Source organism: Trichechus manatus, unplaced genomic scaffold, assembly GCF_000243295.1.
Source record: "Trichechus manatus latirostris isolate Lorelei unplaced genomic scaffold, TriManLat1.0 scaffold00064, whole genome shotgun sequence".
Taxonomy (NCBI): domain Eukaryota; kingdom Metazoa; phylum Chordata; class Mammalia; order Sirenia; family Trichechidae; genus Trichechus; species Trichechus manatus.
Window position 1 is genome coordinate 5,508,508 of NW_004444000.1, and position 25,439 is coordinate 5,533,946.

A 25,439-nucleotide genomic window follows, 5' to 3' on the forward strand; every position below is an offset into this window, starting at 1 on the left:
GAATTCTACCAAACTTTCAGAGAAGAGTTAACACCACTACTACTAAAGGTATTTCAGAGCATAGAAAAGGATGGAATACTCCCAAACTTGTTCTATGAGGCCAGCATAACCCTGATACCAAAACCAGGTAAAGATACCACAAAAAAAAAATTGATGTAAAAATCTGTCATGAACATAGATACAAAAACACTCAACAAAATTCTAGCCAATAAAATTCAGCAACATACAAAAAAATAATTCACCATGATCAAGTGGGATTTATACCAGGTATGCAGAGATGGTTCAACATTAGAAAAACAACGTAATCCATCGCATTAATAAAACACAAGACAAGAACCACATGATCTTATCCATCGATGCAGAAAAGGCATTTGACAAAGTCCAACACTCACGCATGATAAAAACTCTCAACAAAATAGGAATAGAAGGGAAATTCCTCAATATAATTAGGGGCATTTATACAAAGCCAACAGCCAACATCATCCTAAATGGAGAGACTTTGAAAGCATTCTTGAGAACAGGAACTAAACAAGGATGCCCTTTATCACCACTCTTATTCGATATTTTGCTGGAGCTACTAGCCAGAGCAATTAGGCTAGAAAAAGAAATAAAGAGTATCCAGATTGGTGGGAAGAAGTCCAAGTATCTCTATTTGCAGATGATATGATCTTATACGCAGAAAACCCCAAAGAATCCACAAGAAAACTATTGGAACTAATAGAAGATTTCAGCAACGTTTTAGGATACAAGCTAAATATACAAAAATCAGTTGGATTCCTTTACACCAACAAAGAGAACCTCAAAGAGGAAATCACCAAATCAGTACCATTTACAATAGCCCCCAAGAAGATAAAATACTTAGGAATAAATCTAACCAAAGACGTTAAAGACCTATACAATGAAAACTACAAGACACTACTGCAAGAAAGTAAAAGAGACCTGCATAAGTGGAAGAGCATGCCTTGCTCATGGATAGGAAGACTCAACATTGTGAAAATGTCAATTCTACCCAAAGCTTGTCTACAGATACAATGCACTCTCAATCCAAATTCAATGGCATTTTTTAATGAGATGGATAAACAAATCACCAACTTTATATGGAAGGGGAAGAGGCCCTGAATAAGAAAAGCATTACGAAGAAGAACGAAGTGGGAGGCCCCACATTACCTGATTTTGGCACCCATTTACTGCCATTTTAGTCAAAACAGCCTGGTACTGGTACAACAACAGATACGTAGACCAATGGTACAGAATTGAGAATCCAGACATAAATTCATCCACCCATGAGCAACTGATATTTGACGAAGGTCCAAAGTCTGTTAATTGGGGAAAAGACAGTCTCTTTAACAAACGGTGCTGGCATAACTGGATATCCATCTGCAGAAAACTGAAACAAGACCCGTACTTCATGCCATGCACAAAAACTAACTCATAATGGATCAATGACCTAAATATAAATCAAAAACGATAAAGATCGTGGAAGAAAAATAGGGACAATGCTATGAGCCCTATTACATGGCATGAACCAAATACGAACCATAAAAATGTATGGATAATCAGTAGAAAAACTTAGACGTAATATGTAACTTCCAAACATTTTAAGACAAAAAAGAACAAACAAACAAACAAAAACAGACAATTGTAAAAGATACAGTGAAGATCTGAGAGAGGATTAAAGAAACAACAACAAAGAATGGTAAATAGGAAACATAGAGGCAGATAACTGTGGAAAGTTCTAACTTGTTCTTACTAACAATAAACACAAATGCATTAAATTTCTCTATTGAAATACAGAGTTTCACAGATTAGAAAATAAAATAAAGTCTAGTAATACAGAAGTTGTAATAATATGCCAGGAAAATTACTACAAAAATATTAATATCAAAAGAAACAGAAATCAAGGTTAGAAGTACTAGCCATGGAGGAAAATAGTATTTACAGGATAAATAATACAATTAACCAAGACAAAACAGTAGTATATGGGCTTTAGTGAAACTAACAAAAATTTACCAAAAGAAAAAAAAATTGGAAATACAAAAAAAGGACAATTCTACAATTAGAGTAAAATATACTGATAGTATTCTGGAAAAAAAAAAAAGTACAGATAGACCAAAAATAAAAGTACATAGAATATTTTAATAACACTATCAAGAATCAGAAAATAGATAAATAAATAATGTGTATACATACACAGAGAGAGCGTAATTCAACAAATACAAATCAATTATCTTTTGGTTACAGAATCTCAACATAATTTTAAAAGCAGGAAGACATATTCATAGATCAAAATACAACAATCTTAGAAAGTAACAGAAAAAGAATAACAGAAATGGGTAAAATGATGTATTTGAGAAGAAAAGAAGTCTTGTTTAAATATGAATTCAGAATTAGAAAATATTTCTAAAGGAATGAGAAGTATTATATATTAAATCTTATTGAATGTGGCCAAAGGAAATTTATAGCCTTAAATGGCTTTATTAAGCACGAAGAAACCTTGGCAATAAAGTCAGTAGACATGTATGTCCAATAAGAATATTTCTACAAATAATAGGAAAAGAAATAAAGTCTCTTAAACACAGAAAACCAGTTTTGTTTTGTTTTTTGTTTGGCTTTGCTTAAAAAGAAGTCCAAAAGTGGGCAGACACTAGCATTGGTTCAGTGGTCAGAGAATGTCAGGGTCAAGGGTTTTGCAATTCTATTTGTCTTTGCTTCATCTCTCAAGATGTCTGACACTTCTCCAGGTGTTGCATGCATATTCTAAGAAGAAAGAAAGAAACAATGAGGGGATTTCAGCCTTTGTCCACGCCATTTGCAGTGCAGTGAATTGGTTTTATATGGACTTTCTAGCCATGGCCTTGTAACTGCAACAAAACCATTGCCTGGGACTGTGCAAATAAGATGTGTAAAACTCCTGCAGGGATTAGACAATGACTATGCAAATAATAAGGAGCCCTGGTTGCTCAGTGGTTAAAGCAATTGACTGTTAACCAAAAGATTGGCATTTTGAAACTACCAGTGGCTCTGCTGAGGAAAGATGTGGTAGTCTGCTTTCGTAGAGATTTACAGCCTTGGAGACCCTATGGGGTCGCTATGAGTCAGAACTGACTTGATGGCAGTGGGTTTGGTTTTTGGTTTTATGCAAATAATGTATTTTCAATCACCTTATATGCATGTAAAAGCTGGACAATGAATAAGAAAGGCTAAAGAAGAATTGATGCCTTTGAATTATGGTGTTGGTGAAGAATATTTAACATATCATGGACTGCCAGAAGAATGAAAAAATCTGTCTTGGAAGAAGTACAACCAAATTGTTGTTTAGAAGTGAGAATGGAGAGATTTCATCTCATGTACTTTGGACATGTTATCAAGAGGGACCAGTCCCTGGAGAAGCACATCCTGCTTGGTAAGATAGAGAGTCAGGGAAAAAGAGGAAGACCCTCAATGAGATGAATTAACATGGTGACTGCTATGATGGGCTCAAACATAGTAATGATTGTGAGGATGATGCAGGACTGGGCAATGTTTTGTTCTGATGTACATAGGGTCACTGTGAGTCCAAACTTACTTGGTGGCACCTAACAAGAAGTCAACAACAATACAAATAAGGTGCCTGTGGCTTACCAAGGGGATTGGTCAGTTTTGCCATCTTGCTAGGCTTAAAAGAGCCAATCCCACAAAGGCTGAGGGGGATCTCACTACCATCAAGAAGAGTCAGGAGCAGAGCATATCCCCGCACTAAGAACCTCCTAAACCCAAGAATCAGAGAGAGCTGTGACACTGGAGACAGATGGTGTAAGATGGTGCAAGAAATCACAAGAAGGCCTGAGTGGAGAGAAACAGAACACCAGCGAGAGATGGCTGTGATGGGCTTTCCAGCCCATGGAAAGAGAGAGATGGGCATCTTTGGGCAGGAGTAGGATGCCTCCAGGCAGTTATCAATGAAGCTAAAGAGCTATAACACTTGCTCAAACAGGGTAGTAGGCCCAAGCAGAAGGGCCAGGCAGTAGTAGGAGCTAAGGGTTGTCTTGGTTGGAAAGTGTCCTGACTGATGAACTGTATCCTGTCTCCTGAGTTGTTGCTGTTACTTCCAAGTTGATCCTGATCCTGAGTTGTAACCTGTTATTGTCCTAAAAACGTCATAATCATGAGTATGGTCTGTGAGTTCTGTGTGGCCATTGCAACCAATTATCAAACCTAGCAGAGACTTAGAGAGTGCCATGGGAGGGACGGCTGGTGTCAGAATTTGTAAAAAAAATTGGAAAGTAGAGGTATGTCTGATATCCATATCATAGGAATCAGCTTTGGGCTGATGGTGATTATCTATACCCCTTGTGAAATTATAGGACCTCTGATGCCACCATATTTCACCATTTTATCAAGAAAACAAATGTTTTCCTAAATAATCCATTAGATCACATTGGCCAGACTATAGCAAATAAACAATGCTGGCTACAAGAAAAACTTGAAAATGAATAAATAAAGTCTGATGAAGTTAATAACCATAAAAGAAGAAAGATATAAAGGAAACAACAATAAAAACAGAAAATCTGGTCAATAAAAATAAAATCTGGTTATTTGAAAAGATTGATAAAACAGATAAATCTCAGGCTAGTGTGATTAAAGGAAATATATTACACAGCAACATTATAAATAAGAAAGAAGACTGATTAAATGTAAATATTGGAAGAATGCTAGCTACAACTTTAAGCCAATGCTTTTGAAAATCTAGATGAAATAGATGACTTCTTAGGAATATGGAATTGCCAACATTGACTCAAGAGGCAGAAACACTGAACAAAAGATTAACCATTAAAGAAATTTCAAAATGTGTCAATATATGTCTACCAGCATATTCAAAATTTTAATGTATATAAAATTACATACAGTTCATTTTTAAAAAGGAGGCCTGGTGGCACGGTGGTTTAGCTCTCAGCTGCTAACTGAAAGAGTAGCGGTTCAAATCTACCAGCTGCTCCACAGAAGAAAGATGTAGCACTCAGCTTCTGTAACCATTTAAAGCCTTGGAAACCCTATGAGACAGTTCTACTCTGTCCTATAGGATCACTCTGAATGGAATCAACAAGATGGCAATGGGTTTTGACTTAGGTGCTCCTTTTAAAATCTCTTTGGAATGCCATAGAACCATTCAATTTTTCTTCAGAAATTGAAAGAGTTCACTGAGTTTTTTGAGTGAATAAAACACGAAGTAGCTCATTTGAGTTTAGGGATGATGTTGCATGAAAACGCATTATCTTTAGACATTGGAGTCACACTCATCTTCACAAAATGTACGCAGGAACTGGAACCAATTGAAGGAACAACATGCTTACAACTCCCATCTCATCCTTACTCTGGGGATGGAATACTCTGGAAAACAGAGTTTAGAATGAGATTTGTGTGCCTATAGTTTATAATAAAGTGACATTTCAAATCAGTGGGGAAAAAATGGACTATTAAACAAATGATGTTAGGAAAACAATAGCTGTCTATCCAAAATGAATACAAAAGAGAGAGAGAGAGACGTGGAGGGAAAGGGAGAGAGAAAAGGAGGGTAAAGAAAGACAGAGACAAAGAGAGAGAGAATCTTCATTCTATACACAAAAAATTAATTCAAAATGGACTGAGGCTTAAAGAATATATTCTTAAAGCATTTGAAGAAAATATCAGAGAATGTATTTTAAATTTATATGTGGAGAAGCTTTACTAAGATACAAACCTAGAATTTATAAAGGAAAAGACCGACAGGTTTTGCTCTACAAAAATTACAAATGTCTGCATGACAAAAGACTCCATAAACAAAGTTAAAACACAAGTGAGAGAAATGTTTGTGCAGTGGAATAATATTTTGATATAATAGCTGATTTTTCCCTCACTTTCTATTATGCTCACCGCTATCCCCACCAAACTCCACTCCCCAATTTTGGCAGCAATAAGAACATTCTATATTCATTGCCTCAGAGAATAGATGACACAGCATAATGCAGAGAATAAAGGAGTTAGTTCTCATCTTTGGGATTTCAAAAGTCTAGAATATGGCACAGAAAAAAATATTTGAAAAATGTGTTTGTAAGTATCTCAATCCCAAGTTGTCATTGAGAGAGAGATAATCAAAATTCTATCGGCTTGGGGTAAAGAGGAGTTGAAAGGGAAATAAAGATGGCTGAGAAAGTGGGAATACATGAGAAAGAGATCCTGCCCCCAGCTCCCTGTTGCATCCTGAGGTTGCAGGAGACTCAGTGTGTGTGTGTGTGTGTGTATGTGTGTGTGTGTGTGTGTGTATAGGAGGAGGTAGATGTGTCCTAGTGATAGCAAATTCAAAAACATAGAGTCTTTCCAAAGTGGATCCTAGTGAGGAGCAAGATCCCAGTGCACAGGGAGGAACAAGATCCCACTGTTCCCACTCCTTAGCCCCAGTCTGGTGCTGTGGGAGAGCAGTAGAATAAAATGACTGTGTGGGTGTCTGGAAGGATGGGCCTGACACAATGTCACATGTTTCTTCCATGTCCAACTTGGCATGAAAACAGCCAAATAATCCCAGTGCATCAAATAATGGCCCTAAAGTAATAAATATACCCATTGCCGTCGAGTTGATCCTGACTCATAGCAACCCTGTAGGACAGAGTAGAACCATAGGGTTTCCGAGCAGCAGCTGGTGGCTTTGAACCGCTGACCTTTTGGTTAGCAGCTGAGCTCTTAACCACTGTGCCATCAGGACTCCAATGTAACAAGTAGCAAATAACAATAGGGCTCCAAAGTCACAAGTATAGACACCTTAAATGGGAACAAGGGGTGATTTGGTAGTAACTCGAGGACCAACAACCAGAGGAAATAAGGTGTTTCTCAGGAGATGCCATGCAGATCAGAGGTGACTGAGGACCAGATGCATCCTGTTGCCAACACCTGTGCACTCTTAAGCCCCCAGGAACTTGGACCCAACCCAAGGAAATCTCAGTTGACTCTAAGTTTCTGTCACCTAGTGGGAAGAATTGCAATCAAATTAAGTTGGAGAAAATGAAGAGTTTTACTTCTAGATTAGGTGAGTTTGTAACCCTTTACAGGAGCCCTGGTGACTCAACTGAAAGATTGGAAGCTTAAAATCACCAGTGGCTCATCAGGAGAAAGATGTGGCAGTCTGCTTCTGTAAAGATTTACTGCCTTGGAAACTCTATATGGTTGCTATGAGTTAGAATCAACTCAATGGAAGTGGGTTTGTTTTTTTGTTTTGGTAACCCTTTATGTTTGCCACATTTGTTTGGTATCCAGAATACATAAGACGGAGTTTTTTTGTGCAGGTGGTTTAAGAGGGAGTGCTCTTGGGGTCAACACCTGTGAATGGGGGAAGGGAGGTAGGATTTGTCAGAAGGAAAGATCAGGTTGTGAAGCAGCCCCAACATCTGAACAGACACTCTGGGAAGTTCTGGAGTTAAAACACCCATTAGCGTTATCTTTCATTGAGTTGAAATGGCCAGATCTCTATACCCCTATCTCAACTGGTCATGGCTATAGAGTGACCTTGGGCAAGTCATTGGTTCTATACTAGTCTTATGCAAGGTGGCTCTCATTAATGGAGGCAATGCCTGAGGGGCTGACAGTCCTCCCAGCAGCCAGGCAAGACATCTCCATGCCCATCAACAACCCAACGTAAAGACAGGTTGATGACAGACAGTACATAGGAAAGGAAATACGAAAACAAAAAGTAACATATAAGAATGTGTTCAATTTTGAACAATGAAAGGATTCTTTACTCCACCCTTTGCCATAGATTGGCAACATTTTTTAAAATATTGATAATATCAAGGCTTATTGAGGATGCAGGAAAAGAGCACTCTCACACACTTTTGGGAGGATTATAAATTGATGAAAACTTTGAAAAGCATTTGGGAAGCATCAGTTAAAATTTTAAACGCGAATTCCCTTTAATTCCACAATTCTACTTTTAGGACATAGACCAAGAGACGGTCATTTGAACAGATCAAGGGGTTACTGCATGGTTTAAAATCAGGAAGGGTGTATGTCAGGGTTGTATCCTTTCACCATACTTATTTAGTCTGTATGGTGAGCACATAATCTGAGAAGCTACATTATATGAAGAAGAACATGACATCAGGATTGAAGGAAGACTCATTAACAACCTGCAATATACACATGACACAATCTTTCTTGCTGAAAGCAAAGAGGACTTGAAGTACTTACTGATGAAGATCAAAGACTACAGCCTTCATTATGGATTACACCTCAACATAAAACAAAAATGCTCACAACTGGACCAATAAGCAACATCATGATAAACAGAGAAAAGATCGCAGTTGTCTAAGATTTCATTTTACTTGGATCCACAATCAATGCCCATGAAAGCAGCAGTCAAGAAATCAAACCATGTATTATATTGAGCAAATCTGCTGCAAAAGACCTCTTTAAAGTGTTAAAAAGCAATGATGTCACTTTGAGGACTAAGGTGTGCCTGACCCAAGCCATGGTATTTTCAATTATCCTACATGCATGTAAAAGCTGGACAATGAATAAGGAAGACTAAAGAAGAATTGATGCCTTTGAATTATGGTGTTGGAGAAGAATACTGAATATACCATGGGTCTGCCATAAGAAGGAACAAATCTGTCTTGGAAGAAGTACAGCCAGAATGCTCATTAGAGGCAAAGATTGTGAGACTTCATCTCGCATACTTTGGACAAGTTATCAGGCGAGACCAGTCTGCGGAGAGGGCCATAGTGCTTGGTAAAGTAGAGGGTCAGTGAAAAAGAAGAAGACCCTCAATGAGATGGATTGACACAGTAGCTGCGACAATGGGCCCAAACATACCAAGAATTGTGAGGACGGTGCAGGACCGAGCAGTGTTGCATTCTGTTGTACATAGGGTCACTACGAGTTGGAACCGACTCGATGGCACTTAACAACAACTTTTAGGAAGGCAATTAACAACAACAACAAAAAATGCTGATGAAATATATAGGGGCACAAAGAGTTACAAATGTATTCACCATAGATTTGTCTGTGTTCATTTACAATAAGTATACCACATCAGTGTCCATCAAAAGGGATATTTTAAAATAAATGTTGGCTCTTCCAGTCTATAGAATGTTATGTCATTGTTTACAAGAATGAAGTATGTCTATGTGTACCACCATGGAAATATCTCTGAGTCATATTATTACATGGAAGAAATCAAAGAACACTGAGTATAATATCCCATTTAAATGGGATATCCCATTTAAATAAAAGCTAGGTCTATGTGTATACATATACATCTAAAAAGGAATGGAGGTGACTCAATGGTCAGACAGTGCTTACTTCAGGGACTGGGTGCAGAAAGGGTGAAGGGTAACTTTCATATTGTACTCTATATTTTGTTACTGATTTACTTTTTTGAAAATATGATTAAGACAAATTTATATAATACAGTAAAACCTGTGAAAGCCAGAACCCGTGTAAGGCAGAAACCTGTCAGAGAAGGAAAAAACAAATACCTTCCACTAAAATGAACAATAGAAATATGGTAAGACTGCACCCTGTCACCGGCAGAAAACTTTTGAGACCTAGAAAAACAAGGCAGTACTGTCAAGTTCCGGCTTTCACAGGTTTCATTGTAGATCTAACAAAAGAGCCAAGAAGTTCACATACAAAAAATTAGAAAATATTTCAGTTTTAGTTTGGTTATTAAAAACAACAACCGGGTTTTGACTTATTTGATGCTCTCAGCACTTGCTCCAAGCCCCTGACTTGTCAGGACGTCCTTCCCAGATGTGAGCACAGTACAGGGAGGAGGAAATCCACGTCTGTCACCCCTCCTCAGGGAAGCCCCTCCTGACTGCTGGGGAGGCACAGGGTGGGAGGGTTGGGAGAACTGAGAAGCTGTCTGGGCCTGCTGGACCTGTGAAAAAAGAGAAACAAACAAAAACCTGAGTAGAGAAATTTGTAATCATATATGTCACTTCCATTTAGGATTTTGTCCCCTTGCAGTAATTTCTTACAAATATGTCTGCATCCCTCTTTGCAACTCATATGTAAGTTACCAAAGGATGTAGTTTATGTTTCCCTCTTCTTCTATATGCCCCAGCACTTGTGCCTAGCATAGGGTATTACTCATAGTAAATGCCCTAATTAAGTATGGATCAATGGGTCCATAGCAGCATTGCCTCTGTTGAACTCTCCTGTATACTAGGGACAACCTGGCTATGTAGTACAAAGGCAAGAGATTCCTCCATCAGAAACACCTGTTCTAAGGCCACATAGCAAAGGTAGAGAAACTGCCATTCTTAATGAGCTTGTGTATCTTCTACACTGAATACATTTTGAGAGAATTTTATAAAAAGGTTGTTTCTCTAAGGTGAAGTGGTGTCTCTCTGATCTATAGTCACAAACACACTGGTCCCTTCTAGCTCCTCCATGCTATTCAGCAAATCACTCATTTGCTAATCAATGAAATCCTGGTAGCTTAGGAAAAGACAATATATTTTATATGGACCACTTATTTACAGCTACAAGTGCCAGGTGCCAGGAAATTTGAGTCTTCACAAAGTGCTCTCAGCTATAAAGCCCTCACCCCAAAGCTTCCTTCTGCAAGCTCCAATGCTAGAGGTGAGCTCCTTGAGGATGGGAGTGGGGGGTTCTGGACTTGTTTTCTGCTCCCGCTGCTAGCACCCTTGGGGTGCAGTCACTGTTTTTGTTTTGTTTTGTTTTGTTAGGAAAGGATCTAATAGTTTATTTGGTTGGATCACTGAAGTATGGATTATGTGGTAGCCTACACTAAATCAAGTTGAAGTACCAGATCTGCCTTGGTTTGCTGTAGAAGATATTCAAAGGCTTAAGGAAATGGGCATGTTAGAGTGAATTTATCAGGTTAGACCCACAGACCCACACATAGAGTGCCCAGAGGACGCAACTTTTACCACAACAGTGAGGAACAAATTGGTGAAGGGAGTCCCAGCATCCTTGAAGACTGCTATGATTGCTGTTTTATGTAAGTCAGATTTGATAGTTGGAACTGCCTTAACTGAATTAAGATGCCTAATTACAAAGGGGCTGATTGGACCCCATGGTGGTAGGGGCCAAGTGACGGCATCAATTGACAAAGACAAGGTGGATGCAGTTACCGTAATGGACAGCGAAGTCAAAGCAGCAATCAGAATAGTCTGACTCATATGGACTTAGGATGTTGGCTACTTAGTCATGGTGTCCCTAGGAGTGAAATAGATAGGAAATCTACTGAATATTTACTTGATCTGTATAAGCAGAAGAATTCTAGGTCAAGTGAATAGCAGTCTAACTGGAATCGCCAGAATAGAGAGTCTCGGTCCCTCAATCAATTCCCAGACTTGAGCAAGTTTACAGCCCCAAAACCCCTTGAATGAAGGGGAGCCTAAGTCCTCTTGAGGAGGGACTCCATTACACTATCAAAAACTTGTACTGTTAATCTTTTTCCCAGCCTTACCCAAAGGGATCTACAGCCTTTTACTAGAGTGACTGTTTATTTGGGAAAAGGAAATAATCAGACTTTTCAGGGATTACTGGATACTGACTCTGAACTGACACTAATTCCAGGAGACCCCAAATATCACTAGCCCACCAGTCAGAGTGGGGGCATATGGAGATCAGGTTATTAATTATTAGGTCATGTCCATCTCACAGTAGGTCCAGGGGGTCCCCGAACCCATCCTGTAGTGATCTTCCCAGTTCCAGACTGCATAATTGGAATGGAGATACTCAGCAACTGGTGGAACCCCCACATTAGATCCCTAACAAGTGATCCAAGGGCTATTATGGTAGGAAAAGCCAAGTGGAAGCCATTAGAACTGCCCCTACCTAGGAAAATAGTAAACCAAAAGGAATACCACATTCCTGGAGGGATTGCAGAGGTTACTGCCACCATGAAGAACGTGAAAGATTCAAGGATGGTGATTCCTACCAAATCCCCATTCAATTCACCTATTGGCCTGTGCAAAAAACAGATGGATCTTAGAGGATGACAGTGAATTATCAAAAACTTAACCAGGTGGTTACTCCAATTGCAGCTGCTGTTCCAGATGTAGTTTCATTGCTTGAGCAAATTAATACATCTCCTGGTACCTGATATGCAGCTATTGATCTGGCTAATGCCCTTTTCTCCATACCTGTTTCGAAGGACCAACCAAAGCAGTTTGCTTTCAGCTGGCAAGGCCAGCAATACACCTTCAGTGTTCTATCTTAGAGCTATATTAACTCCCCAGCTCTGTTTCATAATTTAGCCTTTCCCTTCCACAAGACATCACACTAGTCCGTCACATTGATGAAATTATGCTGATTGGACCTGCCATCTTGCCTGCTGATCTTGGGATTCCTCTATCTCTGCAGCCTGTGAGCCAGGAAAAGCCTCCAGTCTGACTCATGGAGTTGGGACTTCCCAGCCTCTACAACTGCTTGAGCCATTTCCTTGATACAAATCTCTCTCTGTATATACTTGTACACCTTACTGGTTATGCTTCTCTAGAGAACCCAGTCTAAGACACTATCCTTTGTTTGACCTAGCTTTGGAGTCACATAGCATAACTTCTGCCACATTCTATTTGTTAGAAGTGAGGCACTAAGTCTGGCCCATATTCAATGGGGAGGGAAGTCAAGTTCTACCTTTTGAAGGGAGTGTCAAAGAATTTGTGGACCTGTTTTAAAAGCACCACAGTGCTTTTAGTTCAATAGCTAACTGTACATTGGGTTATGAGGTCTTTTCAGTCTTTTATATCTGACCAATTAGCTCCTTTTTCTATTTTCTCCTTATGCAATCAGTAATGTATAAATCATCAGTTGAGAATATGATCAACTCTTATTTCCATAATTAACAATAATATCACTTATCTGTCCTTATTAGGAGGAAATACAGTGTCTCCCTCTTGAGTCTCTCTCTTTTCCACTGAATTACCCAAGAACCTTGGGACTTATTCAGTTTAAAGTGGCCAGTCCAAACAAATGAATAAATAAGTCACTCCAGCTTCCAAACAAGTTATCCAAGTCAGAGTTTTGTATCTAACGTGTGAAAAGTAAAACATCTATAGTTGACACTGACTGAGAAGTCACCTACTTCTACATGATGATGGTGAGAAGGAATATCACCAGATGTGATGGCTATAAAAATGCACTGCTCAGATCTGCTGCTGGTGCGTAATTGACTGACAGCCCCATCTGCTGCCCTCTGGCTCCACCACTGCATTTGTGCTAATGCAGGCTCATTCCTTCAAGATGCAGGGCTACTCCAACTGGCAGCTTTGACTCCAGAACTCCCCAATGGCCTGGTCAACCCTTTCTTGGAACCAGTCATTGTTTTTGGAATTGCTCTGTACTATTTCTATTTCTTTCTTTATTTATTCTGCTCCCCCAGATCAGAATGGCCTCCTCCACAAACATGTCAATTGAGAGTTAGTTGGCTTGCATGGGGCGTTTCACACTGGACTCTTCATTCACGGATCCCCCATGGTAATCACCACGTGTATCAAACATGTTGGGATGTTGTTGTTGTTAAGTGCCGTCGAGTCAATTCTGACTCATGGTGACACTATGTGCAACAGAACAAAACACTGTCGTGTTGTGTGCCATCCTCACAATGGTTGTTATACTTGAGCCCATTGTTGCAGCTACTGTGTCAATCCATCTCGTTGAGGGTCTTCCTTTTTTTCACTGAACCTCTACTTTACCAAGCATGATGTCTTTTTCTAAGGACTGATCCCTCCTGAAAATGTCCAAAGTATGTGAGATATAGTCTTGCCATCCTTGCTTCTAAGGAGCATTCTGGTTGTACTTCTTCAAAGAGAGATTTGTTCCTTCTTTTGGTAGTCCATGGTATATTCGATATTCTTTGCCAACACCACAATTCAAAGGCATCAATTCTTCTTCTGTCCTCCTTGTTCGTTGTCCAGCTTTCGCATGCATATGAGTCGATTAAAAACACCATGCCTTGGGTCAGGCACACGTTAGTCTTCAGGGTGACATCTTTGCTTTTCAACACTTTAAAGAAGTCTTTTGCAGCCAATTTGCCCAATGCAATGCATCTTGATTTCTTGACTGCTGCTTCCATGGGTGTTGATTGTGGACCCAAATAAAATGAAATCCTTGACAACTTCAATCTTTTCCCCATTTATTATGATGTTCTTATTGGTCCAGTTGTGAGGATCTTGGTTTTCTTTATGTTGAGGTGTAATCCATACTGAAGGCTGTGGTCTTTGATCTTCATCAGTAAGTGCTTCAAGTCCTCTTCACATTCAGCAAGCAAGGTTGTGTCATCTGCATAATACAGCTCGTTAATGGGTCTTCCTCCAATTCTGATTCCCCATTCTTCTTAATATAGTCCAGCTTCTTGGATTATTTGCTCAGCATACAGATCGAATAGGTATGGTGAAAGGATACAACCCTGACGTATACCTTTCTTGACTTTCAACCATGCAGTATTCCCTTGTTCTGTTCAAGCTGTGAAGGGACCCTAGAGGCTGAAGACACCTAATTAATTAGTACTCCATTGGTTATCAGGCCACGTCTAGTCACCTCCCCCACCACGTCATTCACTTCGTCTAAGTTGTTTTGCAGACCCTCTGGAGAGCCCTGGATGGGTCCATATCTAACCGGCTCAGAATGGTCAGACATGCACAGAAAGACAAAGACGACTGACAGACGACCCCAGGCCACCACACATGCTCAATAACACAAGAGAACTCATGTCGAGGAATGAAAAGACTCATGTCAAGGAAACAAAATACGTCATCTGCAGTAGCGGAGCCCATTTCAAAAGTGAAGAGTCCATCAGCCACGTCCGTGCCAAGTCTTAGCCCCGCCTCATAATGAATAACCAATAGAAACTATGAATAGTTAGAACTTCCTGATCCTACCCACCGCCTACCTCCACCCCTATATGAATATATATAATTATAAAATGTGAATGCTTCCTCAAATCCAGGAACTCAATCTGAGGTCAATACCTCTGAGTTCCTGCTTGCTAGTCTGTGAAATAAACTCTTTCTTCCTCTCAAAAACAGCATCTGAGAGATTGGCTTCTTGCATGCTGAGCACAAAACCATTGGTCCAGTTTCAGAGTGACTTCCTCTTGATCTATGTACTGCTTCCTCATGAACACAATTAAGTGTTCTGGAATTCCCATTCTTCGTAATGTTATCCATAATTTGTTATGATCCACACAGTCAAATGCCTTTGCATAGTCAATAAAACAGGTAAACTTTCTAGTATTCTCTGCTTTCAGCCAAGATCCATCAGACATCAACAATGATATCCCTGGTTCCACGTCCTCTTCTGAATCCGGCCCGAATTTCTGGCTGTTCCTTGTCGATATACTGCTGCAGCCGCTTTTGAATGCTCCTCAGTAAAATTTTACTTGTGTGTGATATTAATGGCATTGTTCGATAATGTCCACATTCAGTTGGATCACTTTTCTCTGGAATAGACATATATATGGATCTCTTCCAGTCAGTTGGCCAGGAAGCTGTCTTCCAAATTTCTTGGCATAGACAAGTGAGCACTTCCAGTGTTGCATCTGTTTGTGGAAACATCTCAATGTGCATTCTATCAATTCCTGGAGCCTTGTTTTTCACCAGTGCCTTCAGTGCAGATTGGACTTCTTCCTTCAGTACCATCGGTTCCTGATCATATGCTACCTCCTGAAATGGTTAAATGCTGACAAATTCCTTTTGGTATAGTAACTTTGTGTATTCCTTTCATCTTCTTTTGATGCTTCATGTGTTGTTTAATATTTTCCACGTAGAGTCCTTCAATACTGCAACTCGAGGCTTGATTTTTTTTCTTAAGTGCTGTCAGCTTAAGAAATGCTGAATGTGTTCTTCCTTTTTGGTTTTCTATCTCCAGGTCTTTGCACATGTCTTTATAATACTTTACTTTGTCTTCTCAAGCTGCCCTTTGACATCTTCTGTTTAGCTCTTTTACTTCATCAGTTTTTACTTTCGCTTTAGCCACTTGACATTCAAGAGCAAGTTTCAGAGTGTCTTCTGACATCCATTTTGGTCTTTTCTTTCTTTCCTGTCTTTTTATTGACCTCTTGCTTTCTTCATGTATGATGTCCTTGATATCATTACACAACTCATCTGGTCTTTGGTCATTAGTGTTCAGTTCATCAAATCTGTTCTTGAGATGGTCCCTAAATTCAGGTGGGAGATACTCAAGGTTGTACTTTGGCTCTCGTGGACTTGTTCTAATTTTCTTCAGTTTCAACTTGAACTTGCATATGAGCAATAGATGGTCTGCTCCTCAGTCAGCCCCTGGTCTTGTTCTGACTGATGATATTGAGCCTGTCCATTGTCTCTTCCAAAGATGTAGTCCATTTGATTCCTGTGTATTACATCTGGTGAGGTCCACATGTGTAGTCACCTTTTATGTTGGCGCTAATGTATATATTTTATAATTATGAAATAAATTATATGTATTTTACATATATAAAATCTCTGGAAAATTTTTATTCAATTCTATTCAATTTTTTTAACTGTTGGTTGATCATGCACCAATAAATGAAATTGGTAAATTTGTGACCTATAGTATTCATGAACTGTAGGTAGAAGTAGTGATCTGGATTCTAGATCAACCCTTCAAAAGATGGGTGTATCTTCTCTATCCACCCATTCCACAGAGACTGTTCATGTCTTTCTACTTAAAAGAGAAATATTTGACACTGAATAATGTGCTGGTTTGAGGTACTAAATTTAAAGTCACACAGATGCTGCTGCTGTCAGGAGTGGTCCTGTTCTGCAGTGTGGATGCACCAGACAGCATGATGGCAGCCCCCACCATTGCAGGGGCAGTGACTTGTTTTGGCCTTTTAGCTATGCATGTGTCTTATGAGAGGTAGCTGTCTAAATAAAGAGTTTATAGTAAGAATGCTCATGAGTTCTTCCTACATGGAGGCTGGGGAGCTCCTGCAGTCTTCACTCCACATGCCTTCCATATGCATTTTTCATCACTCCTCATGCATGCTCTCTCAAACTCAGCTGGGATGTGTGGGTGATTGGGGCATATTCATCACCGGCAATACATCCTGCTGGCCAAGGAGTGGGAACTGCCCTGTGCAGCGGGCTGTGTAGAAAAAGTGGACTTTAGTTTCTTGGAGAAAAAGAACCCTCAGGAGGTCTTGGAACAAAGGTATGCATTTGCCCTCAGACCAAGACAGATGAAATCAGCCTCCACAAAATGTAACCTGGCCTAGTCCCCAAACCACACCTCAAACCCTGCCTAGAGTGTAGGGTCCAGTGTTTTCTTGCTGTTGCAATTTATCCTAATTTTGCTTCCTAGGATTTACTCCTACCTTTCATCTCATTAAAGGCAGAGAGGAACCCAAGTAAAGATGCCCGCCCTTTGTAGAAGAAAGTGCAGTACCAAGTAACTCCCTCCCTTTGTCCTATCAAAGGTCCTTCCCCCTGGATGAATGAGGTTCAGAAACAAGCCCTTTCTCTCTTCTTCCTCACTCAGTGAAGAGTCTGGAGTTGTGGCCCCTGGCAGAAGAGACCTACCTGAGGAGGAAAAAGACACCTTCCAAAGGGGAATTTACTATTCTTTGTGACCAGAGCAAAGAAGTGCATCCAAGTGGTTTCTCACAAGTACTTGCGAATGTTGATAAGAATACAGTTAAGACTGAAGAGAATGATTAGATTAGGCTTGGACTAGGCCAAGACCTGGTCTCAGTAAGAGAAATGCCCTAAGTTTAAGTTCTGGCAAACGTTAATATAAACGTCAAATAGGCTTTTGATTAGACTCAATCATGGTGACATGTAACTTAAATAATAATTTATTTTTAAAGTTTTACTCAGGAAAACAATGAAACCTTCCAACTTATCATAATGTCCTGGACCCTAGAACTGCTTCACATAGTCCATTAGAGAGAGACACACAGCTGCAGTAGACACTTTGGAGAAGAATGAACCAGGAAGTATTTTGCTGGCATTTTAAGAGTTCATGTAGTATATATTTGCATACTTCTTTCCAGGCAAGCTGAGGACTGGGAGTCAGGACTTCTGCAACATTTCTTGACTCATGTGTGACCATATTCCAACTGACTTCATCCACCTTCTCTACAGAATGTCATACATTGAATAAGGATGATGACATCTTCAAAGGGAGCCATCTAACTTTCCAGCTTCTGTTCCACTAGGGACTTATTAGGATACAAATGCAATTCTAATTACCAGCTCATCCCAGTTTGGGGAGGAGGTGGTTAAAGGAAAGGATTGGGAGGGTAGAGAGATTTTTGAGGATTGCGAACATTCAACCAACCTGTTTCCTTCTTTAGTCTCAATTCTCAAATCTGACTTTGTCTGATCTATGTTCCAGCTGTTTAGATGTTCTCTTTGCTTGGGATATCTTTCTTCCAATTTCTTCTTACCCAAACCCTTCCCCCAATACACACCTTCCTTCTCCCCATCCTCACTTTGCCTAAGTAATTGACACTAGTCCTTCAATTCAGAACTCAGTATCATCTTGTCCAGGAAACTTGCCCCTGCCCTCTTCAGGCTGAAATAAGCACTCTCCTATTGGATTTCCACACATTCTGAGCCTCTTTCCATCAGCACTTTCCAGATACCACACTGATTGCTATCATCAGATTACTAATCTCTGTCTCCAAATCAGTTTTGAACACTTGAAATTAGCGCTTCTGTCTCATTTTTCCTTGTAGATTATGTGCCTAGAATAGTACTTGGTATACGATTAGTATGTAATGAATGCTGAATAGATGAATTACATTTTTTATGAATCCACCATCTTTCTATAAAAGATGGAGCATAGCATTTCAACCCAAGAAAGAAGTTCTGTGTGTGTGTGTGTGTGTGTGTTTGTGTTGCTCTTTTGATAACAGGAGAAAGAAAGGTTGTCCTTCTCAGCAGTAACTGAGGTGTCACTGGAAAGAAAGCTCCCAAATGCAACCTGGAGAAGGGTGAACAACTGTCCTGATTTGTTTAGGACTGAGTGGTTTCCTAGGACAGGAGGATTTCACTGCCAAAACTTGGGCAGTCCTGGGAAAACTGAGATCTTTGGTCACCCTACTTGGAGCCCACCGGACTCTCCACCTACAAGGCTTTTGTGGCAATCCCCCTCCTGGGTCGTTGGCTCTAAGGCTCTCTGTGACTTAGCCACGTGAAACAGCCCACATCTGATTCACTTTGGCAGATGAGAGGCTAGCCCTGCCATACTCCAAACCAAAAAACCAAACCCCTTGCTGTTGAATTGATTCTGATGCATGACAACCCCATGTGTTACAGAGTAGAATTGCTCCATAGGGTTTTCTTGGCTGTAACCTTTACAGAAGCACTTCGAAGGCCTTCCTTCCTCAGTACCGCTAGGTGGGTTTGAACTGCCGGCTTTTATGTTAGTAGTCAATTGCAAACCATTTGTGCCACCCAGGGACTTCTTGCCTTGTTGGACATTCCCAAATCATCCAGATACCTAATACAGATGTGCCACTGACATTTCCCATTCAGTTTTCTCATCCAGGGTCACCCTGCTGTCTTTCCTTTCCAGTCCATTATCCGTTCCCCTCTTCTAGCAATAGAACTCCCTACGAGTTTTGAAGATGCAAGAATTAGAGCAGCTGCCTTGGACTCAGAGACGGAAGCCACATGTTGGAGATTACAGAGCTGCCCCCCAACACTATAACACTTACCTCGAGACTAGAAGGTGAGAGAGGAATAAACTTTGATTTTGTTTAAACTACTATAATTTAGCCTCCTTCTGTTGCAGAATTTAGCATTTATCTTAAATATCAGCCGAACATTATTTTCTATCTACAGAGATCATGAAAAAACTCTGAGATTTCCTTACCCCAGAAACCCACAGGAGTCAATAATAACAATATCAACAATAACCACTGCTGCTATTTAGTGAGCACTTACTTAGTGTCAGAAGGGATTTCCCTGAGAGGGACTTATGATCTCATTTAATCCTCACAATAACCATCTGACATAAGACTTATTTTCTCTACCTTGCGTAGAAAAAAGCAAGAAGCTGAAAGATGACGTAATTTGTCCAAGTTATACAGCCAATAAATGGTACAGTCAGAATTTGAATCTTAACCAGTCTTTCAAATACAAGCCATAAAAAATCCAAGTTATTTATTTCCAGTGTCTAATTTCTCCTAGAAGCATAAAAGTTAATGAGATGTAAAATGAACCTCTGCTTCTCCCTATCATGTACCAAAAGAAGCACCTTGGACCCAAACTTCCTCACCCTCTCTGCATAGTTCCTTCAATCTCTTCCACTGCCTATGTATTTTCCATTCTACCATCAGTTATCTGTGTAAATCAAGACCTATTATTCATCTACAGAAAAACTCAGGAAGGTGAGAATTAAGTTGGAGGTAATACACAAATCATATCTAGTATTAAAAAAATTTCCCCAGATGAAATTTTATGCCCAATATTTCTCCCATATCCCACCCACACCTACAAAACAAATGTGAACCTCTAGGCTAAAGAAAAAAAAAGAACAAACAAGAAACCAATATTTATTGAATGCCTACTCTAAACAGGCAATATGCATTGTCATATGTCATCTGATTTCTCTCTTAAATATACTGGTTGAATTTGCATATCTTATCTCATTCAATCCTCATAAAAATTCAATGAGACAGATGTTATTATTATCCCTAGTTTAAAAATGAGGAAATGGAGACCTAGAGAGGATAACTCCCCTCCTGCTCCCAATCTCCCACTAAGAGAAGCATTTTGCCAAGATCAGAACCCAAATTCAACCTAGATTTTGATTCCAAATCCAGACCCTTTCCATAACAACAGTCTGTAAGTATGGTATGTAAGACCTTCCTCATCTGGGACTAACCAATATCCTGCCTCGCAGCCTCACTTGGTTCCTTCTCAAATAAAACATGCCCTTGCATGCCATCAGGATGTACAACTGGAATTCTCAATTTCATTATCTTAAGGGCCTGCTTCCTCCTCCTCCCCAATCCATAAGTCCTCTCTTGTCTTCATTCCCTTCCCTATTCTGGCCAAACTCCATGGTCTAGCACTTCAACTGTGTTCTTGCCAAGTTTCCAAATGTTCTTGGCCCTTTACCTTCCATTATATTGATCTGTAAAATCTCAACCCTGGATTCATCTATGTTCTTCTCCCCTTCTACATGGATGCTGCTAAGAACTTTTGGAGAAAATCTCAAGTCACAAAATATCTCATGGTCTCCAGCTTCAATTGGGTCCTATACATTGCATGACAATACTTCTATCCTTCCCAAGATACCTCTTTTTCCCATTTGTTACACAATCCCTTAGAAGAAAACCTTGGTTTTTATTTCACTGGGGGGGGAAAAAAGTTATTCATTCATTCAACAAATATTTACTGAGCATCTTCTGTAAGCCAGGAATACTTCTAGGTACTAGGGATATAGTAGTAAACTTAACAAACAGAAGTCCCTGCCCTTGTGCCATTTACATTCTAGTGGGGAGTAATAGACAACAAAAAAAATAAACAAGATGACTGTTATAGAATATGCCTGACAGTGAAGCTGTCATGGAAACAAATAAATAAAGTAGGGGAAGGGAAAGAGCAAGTTGCCATTTTAAATAGTTGGTAAAGGGAGGCTGCACTGATAAGGTGATATCTGGGAGATCAGTTGCTGTTGAGCTGACACTGACTCATATACCCTGTATGTCAGAGTAGCACTGTGCTTCACAGAGTCTTTAATGGTTGCTTTTCAGAAGTAGATAACCAGGCCTTTCCTTTGAAGCACTTCTGGATAGACTGGAACCTCCAATCTCTGTTAGCAGTCAAGTACATTGACCATTTTCACCACCCAGGAACCCCAATAGCTGAGTAGAGACTCCAAAAGAACATTAACATGCAAATTTCTCAAGATTTCCTCCTTTGGAAAAATGTAGAACAAAATTCCAATTCACAAAAAAAAAAAAAAAAAAACAGACCAGACTTACTGGTCTGACAGAGACTGGAGAAACCCCAAGAATATGGCCCCTGGAGGCAGGGCCAAGATGGTGGAGTAGTCAGATGCTTCCTATGTCCCTCTTACAGCAAAGACCTGAAAAAACAAGTGAATCAATTGTATATGAATATCTAGGAGCCCTGAACATCAAAGGCAAAGTTGAGGAATCAGACTGAGAGGCAGGGGGAGAGGTAGATGGTTCGGAAGCAGCGAGGAGTTGCCAGACCTGAGCTGGTGGGAGCCACAGCCCTTCAGCCTGGATCAGGTCAGGGTGCACAGTGAGGCAGGCAAATAGCTGCACTAAGGAGGCATTTTCCACACTGGGAGAGACCCAGCAGCAGAGAGTCTACTTGGACACCTAGAACCAGTGAAAAGCATCACTCAAGTGGCTAAAAATAAGTACTTGTGTGTGGCCTACGACAGGGATTAAAAAAAAAACCCCATTTGGGAAAAACCTCTCTCCCATTTACCTACCCCCTCCCAGCTTTGCACCGGGTTCCAGCTGGCTTTGGCGATTGCTGAGTCCCCTGGGCCAGAAGTAGATTCCTTAAGGCACCCTGAGCCATTCTCCTCGACTTGGAAAAGGAACAAATTAACAAACAGGGAAAAAATAAGCTACCAACTCCCCTAAGCCAGGACCTCAGGGTTGGCACAGCTCCTTTGCCTGTGCATAGACATAAGAGGTCTGCAGACTTTGAGTGCCTTTCACCCCTGCCTAGACTTGTGTGGGCCCATCTCAACAGTGTAAGCCTCACTACCACAGTACAATAGGGTAAATACCTGAAGTCTAACTTCAGCTGTTTCAGCTGTGAAGTGGCAGGTTTGTGATGTTTGACACTGCTCTGCCCATTAAGCAGGCTCCTTACCTGTCCACATCAGGGTCTTGAGGACTGGTGACTCCACCCACACCACCTATCCATCTGCAACAGGGGTCCAAGAATAAGTGGTGCCCCCAAATACTTACAGTCAACAGAGTAGGGTGCTCATAGTCCAGCTGCAAAATTCACCTACCTTCTTGCTCTAGGGAGCAGAGTCATGCTTTCCTTTCAGACACTCCCGGGCAGCAGTCAGCCCCCTGCCTTGCTCAGCACATGACCCCCTACTGAAGCCAGATACCTGTGCCTACACCAATCACCCATGCCTCTCTAGGACTGTAGGTGAGAGCCTGCACCACACACTTGGTGACCGACTGCCTGGACACCTGAGCTGAATCCATACAAGAAGATTTAATGGACTCATGGGCTCACATACTTAGTAACAGATCTAACTACCTGGTGACAGGATGTTAGAGCTTCAAAAGTACCAATAATCAAACTAGCACACATGAGCAACCCATTTGGGCATATGAAAACAAAACAAGAAGCTAGGACACACTAAGCAAATATAAAAATAAAAGTTATAATAACTTATTGATGTCTAAGAGACAACAGTCAATATCAAATCACATAAACATGCAGACCATGATGGCTTCAGCAAGCTCCCAAAATAAAGAATCAATAAATTTTCTGGAGGAAGAGAATTTCTTGAAATTACTGAGGCAGAATACAAAAGATTAATATACAGAATTCTTCAAGAAATTTGGAAAAAAACTTTACAAAACTCAAAGAAAGCCAAAGAACACACAGACAAAGCAGTAGCAGAACTTGAAAAGGTTATTCAAGAGCATAATGACAAATTTAATGGGCTGCAAAAATCCATAGAGAGACAGCAATCAGAAATCCAGAAGATTAACAATAAAATTTCAGAATTAGACAACTCAATAGAAAGTGATAGGAGCAGAATTGAGGCAGTAGAAGTCAGAATTAGTGAGACTGAAGATAAAGCACTTGACACCAAATTCTTTGAGGAAAAATCAGATAAAAAAATTTTAAAAAATAAAGAAACCCTAAGAGTTAGGTGGGACTCTATAAAGAGAAATAACCTTCGAGTGATTGGAGTACCAGAACAGGGGGGATAACAGAAACTATGGAGAAAATTGTTGAAGATTTGTTGACAGAAAACTTACCTGATAATCATGAAAGATCAGAACATATCTATCCAAGATGCTCATTGGACCCCTCATAAGGTAGATCCCAAAAGAAACTCACCAAGATATATTATAAACAAACTTGCCAAAACCAAAGATAAAGAGAGAAGAGCAGCTAGGGATAAACAAAAAGTCGTCTACAAAGGAGAGTCAACAAGAATAAGCTCAGACTACTCAGCAGAAACCATGCAGGCAAGAAGGCTATGGGACGACATATATAAAGCCTTGAAGGAAAAAAATTGCCAAGAATTATATACCCAGCAAAACTGTCTCTCAAATATGATGGCAAAATAAGGGCATCTCCAGATAAACAGAGGTTTAGGGAATTTGCAAAAACTAAACCAAAATTACAAAAAATACTAAAGGGAGTCCTCTGGTTAGAAAATCAATAACATCAGATAATAACGCAAGAACAGAACACAGGACGGAGCAACCAGATATCGACTCGGACAGGGAAGTCACAAAAGTAAATCAAAGCTAAAACACTGAAAATAGGGAAACAGAGATATCAATATGTAAAAGATGACAACATTAAAACAAAAAAGAGGGACTAATAAATGTAGAGGTAGATTTTTCATACGGAGAAGAAGTCAAGGCAATATAAAGAAATAAAAGACTGGTTTAAACTTAGAAAAATAGGGGTAAATATTAAGGTAACCCCAAAGGAAACTAACAATCCCACACATTAAAATAAAAAACAAGAAAAATATAAAGGCTCAGCAAATACAAAATCAACAACAATGAAACAGATGAAAAGAAAATACATAAAGAAAAAAGACTTAGCACAGAAAATTACATGGCACAAAGAAACTATCAGCAACACACACAAAAAAAGATGTCAAAATGACAGCATTAAATTCATATGTATCAATAATTACTCTGAATGTAAATAGACTAAATGCACCAATAAAGAGACAGAGAGTGGTAGATTGGATAAAAAAAAACATGATCCATCTATATGCTGCCTACATACCTTAGACTTAAAGACACAAACAAACTAAAACTCAAAGGATGGAAAAAAATATATCAAGCAAACAACATTAAAGAAAAAGCAGGAGTGGCAACATTAATCTCTGACAAAATAGACTTTAAATTAAATACACCACAAAGGATAAGGAAGGACACTATATAATGATTAAAAGATCAGTACACCAGGAGGACATAACTGTAATAAATATTTACGCATCCAATGATAGGGCTCCAAAATACATAAAACAAACTCTATAAGCATTGGAAAGAGAAATAGACAGCTCCACAGTAATAGTAGGAGACTTCAACACTTCACTATCGGTGCAGGACAGAACATCCAGAAAGAAGCTCAATAAAGACACAGAAGATCTAAATGCTACAATCAACCAACATGATCTCTTGGACATATACTGAACACTACACCCAACAGCAGCTAAGTATACTTTCTTTTCCAATGTATTTGGAACATGCTCCAGAATAGACCACATACTAGGCCATAAAGCAAGCCTTAACA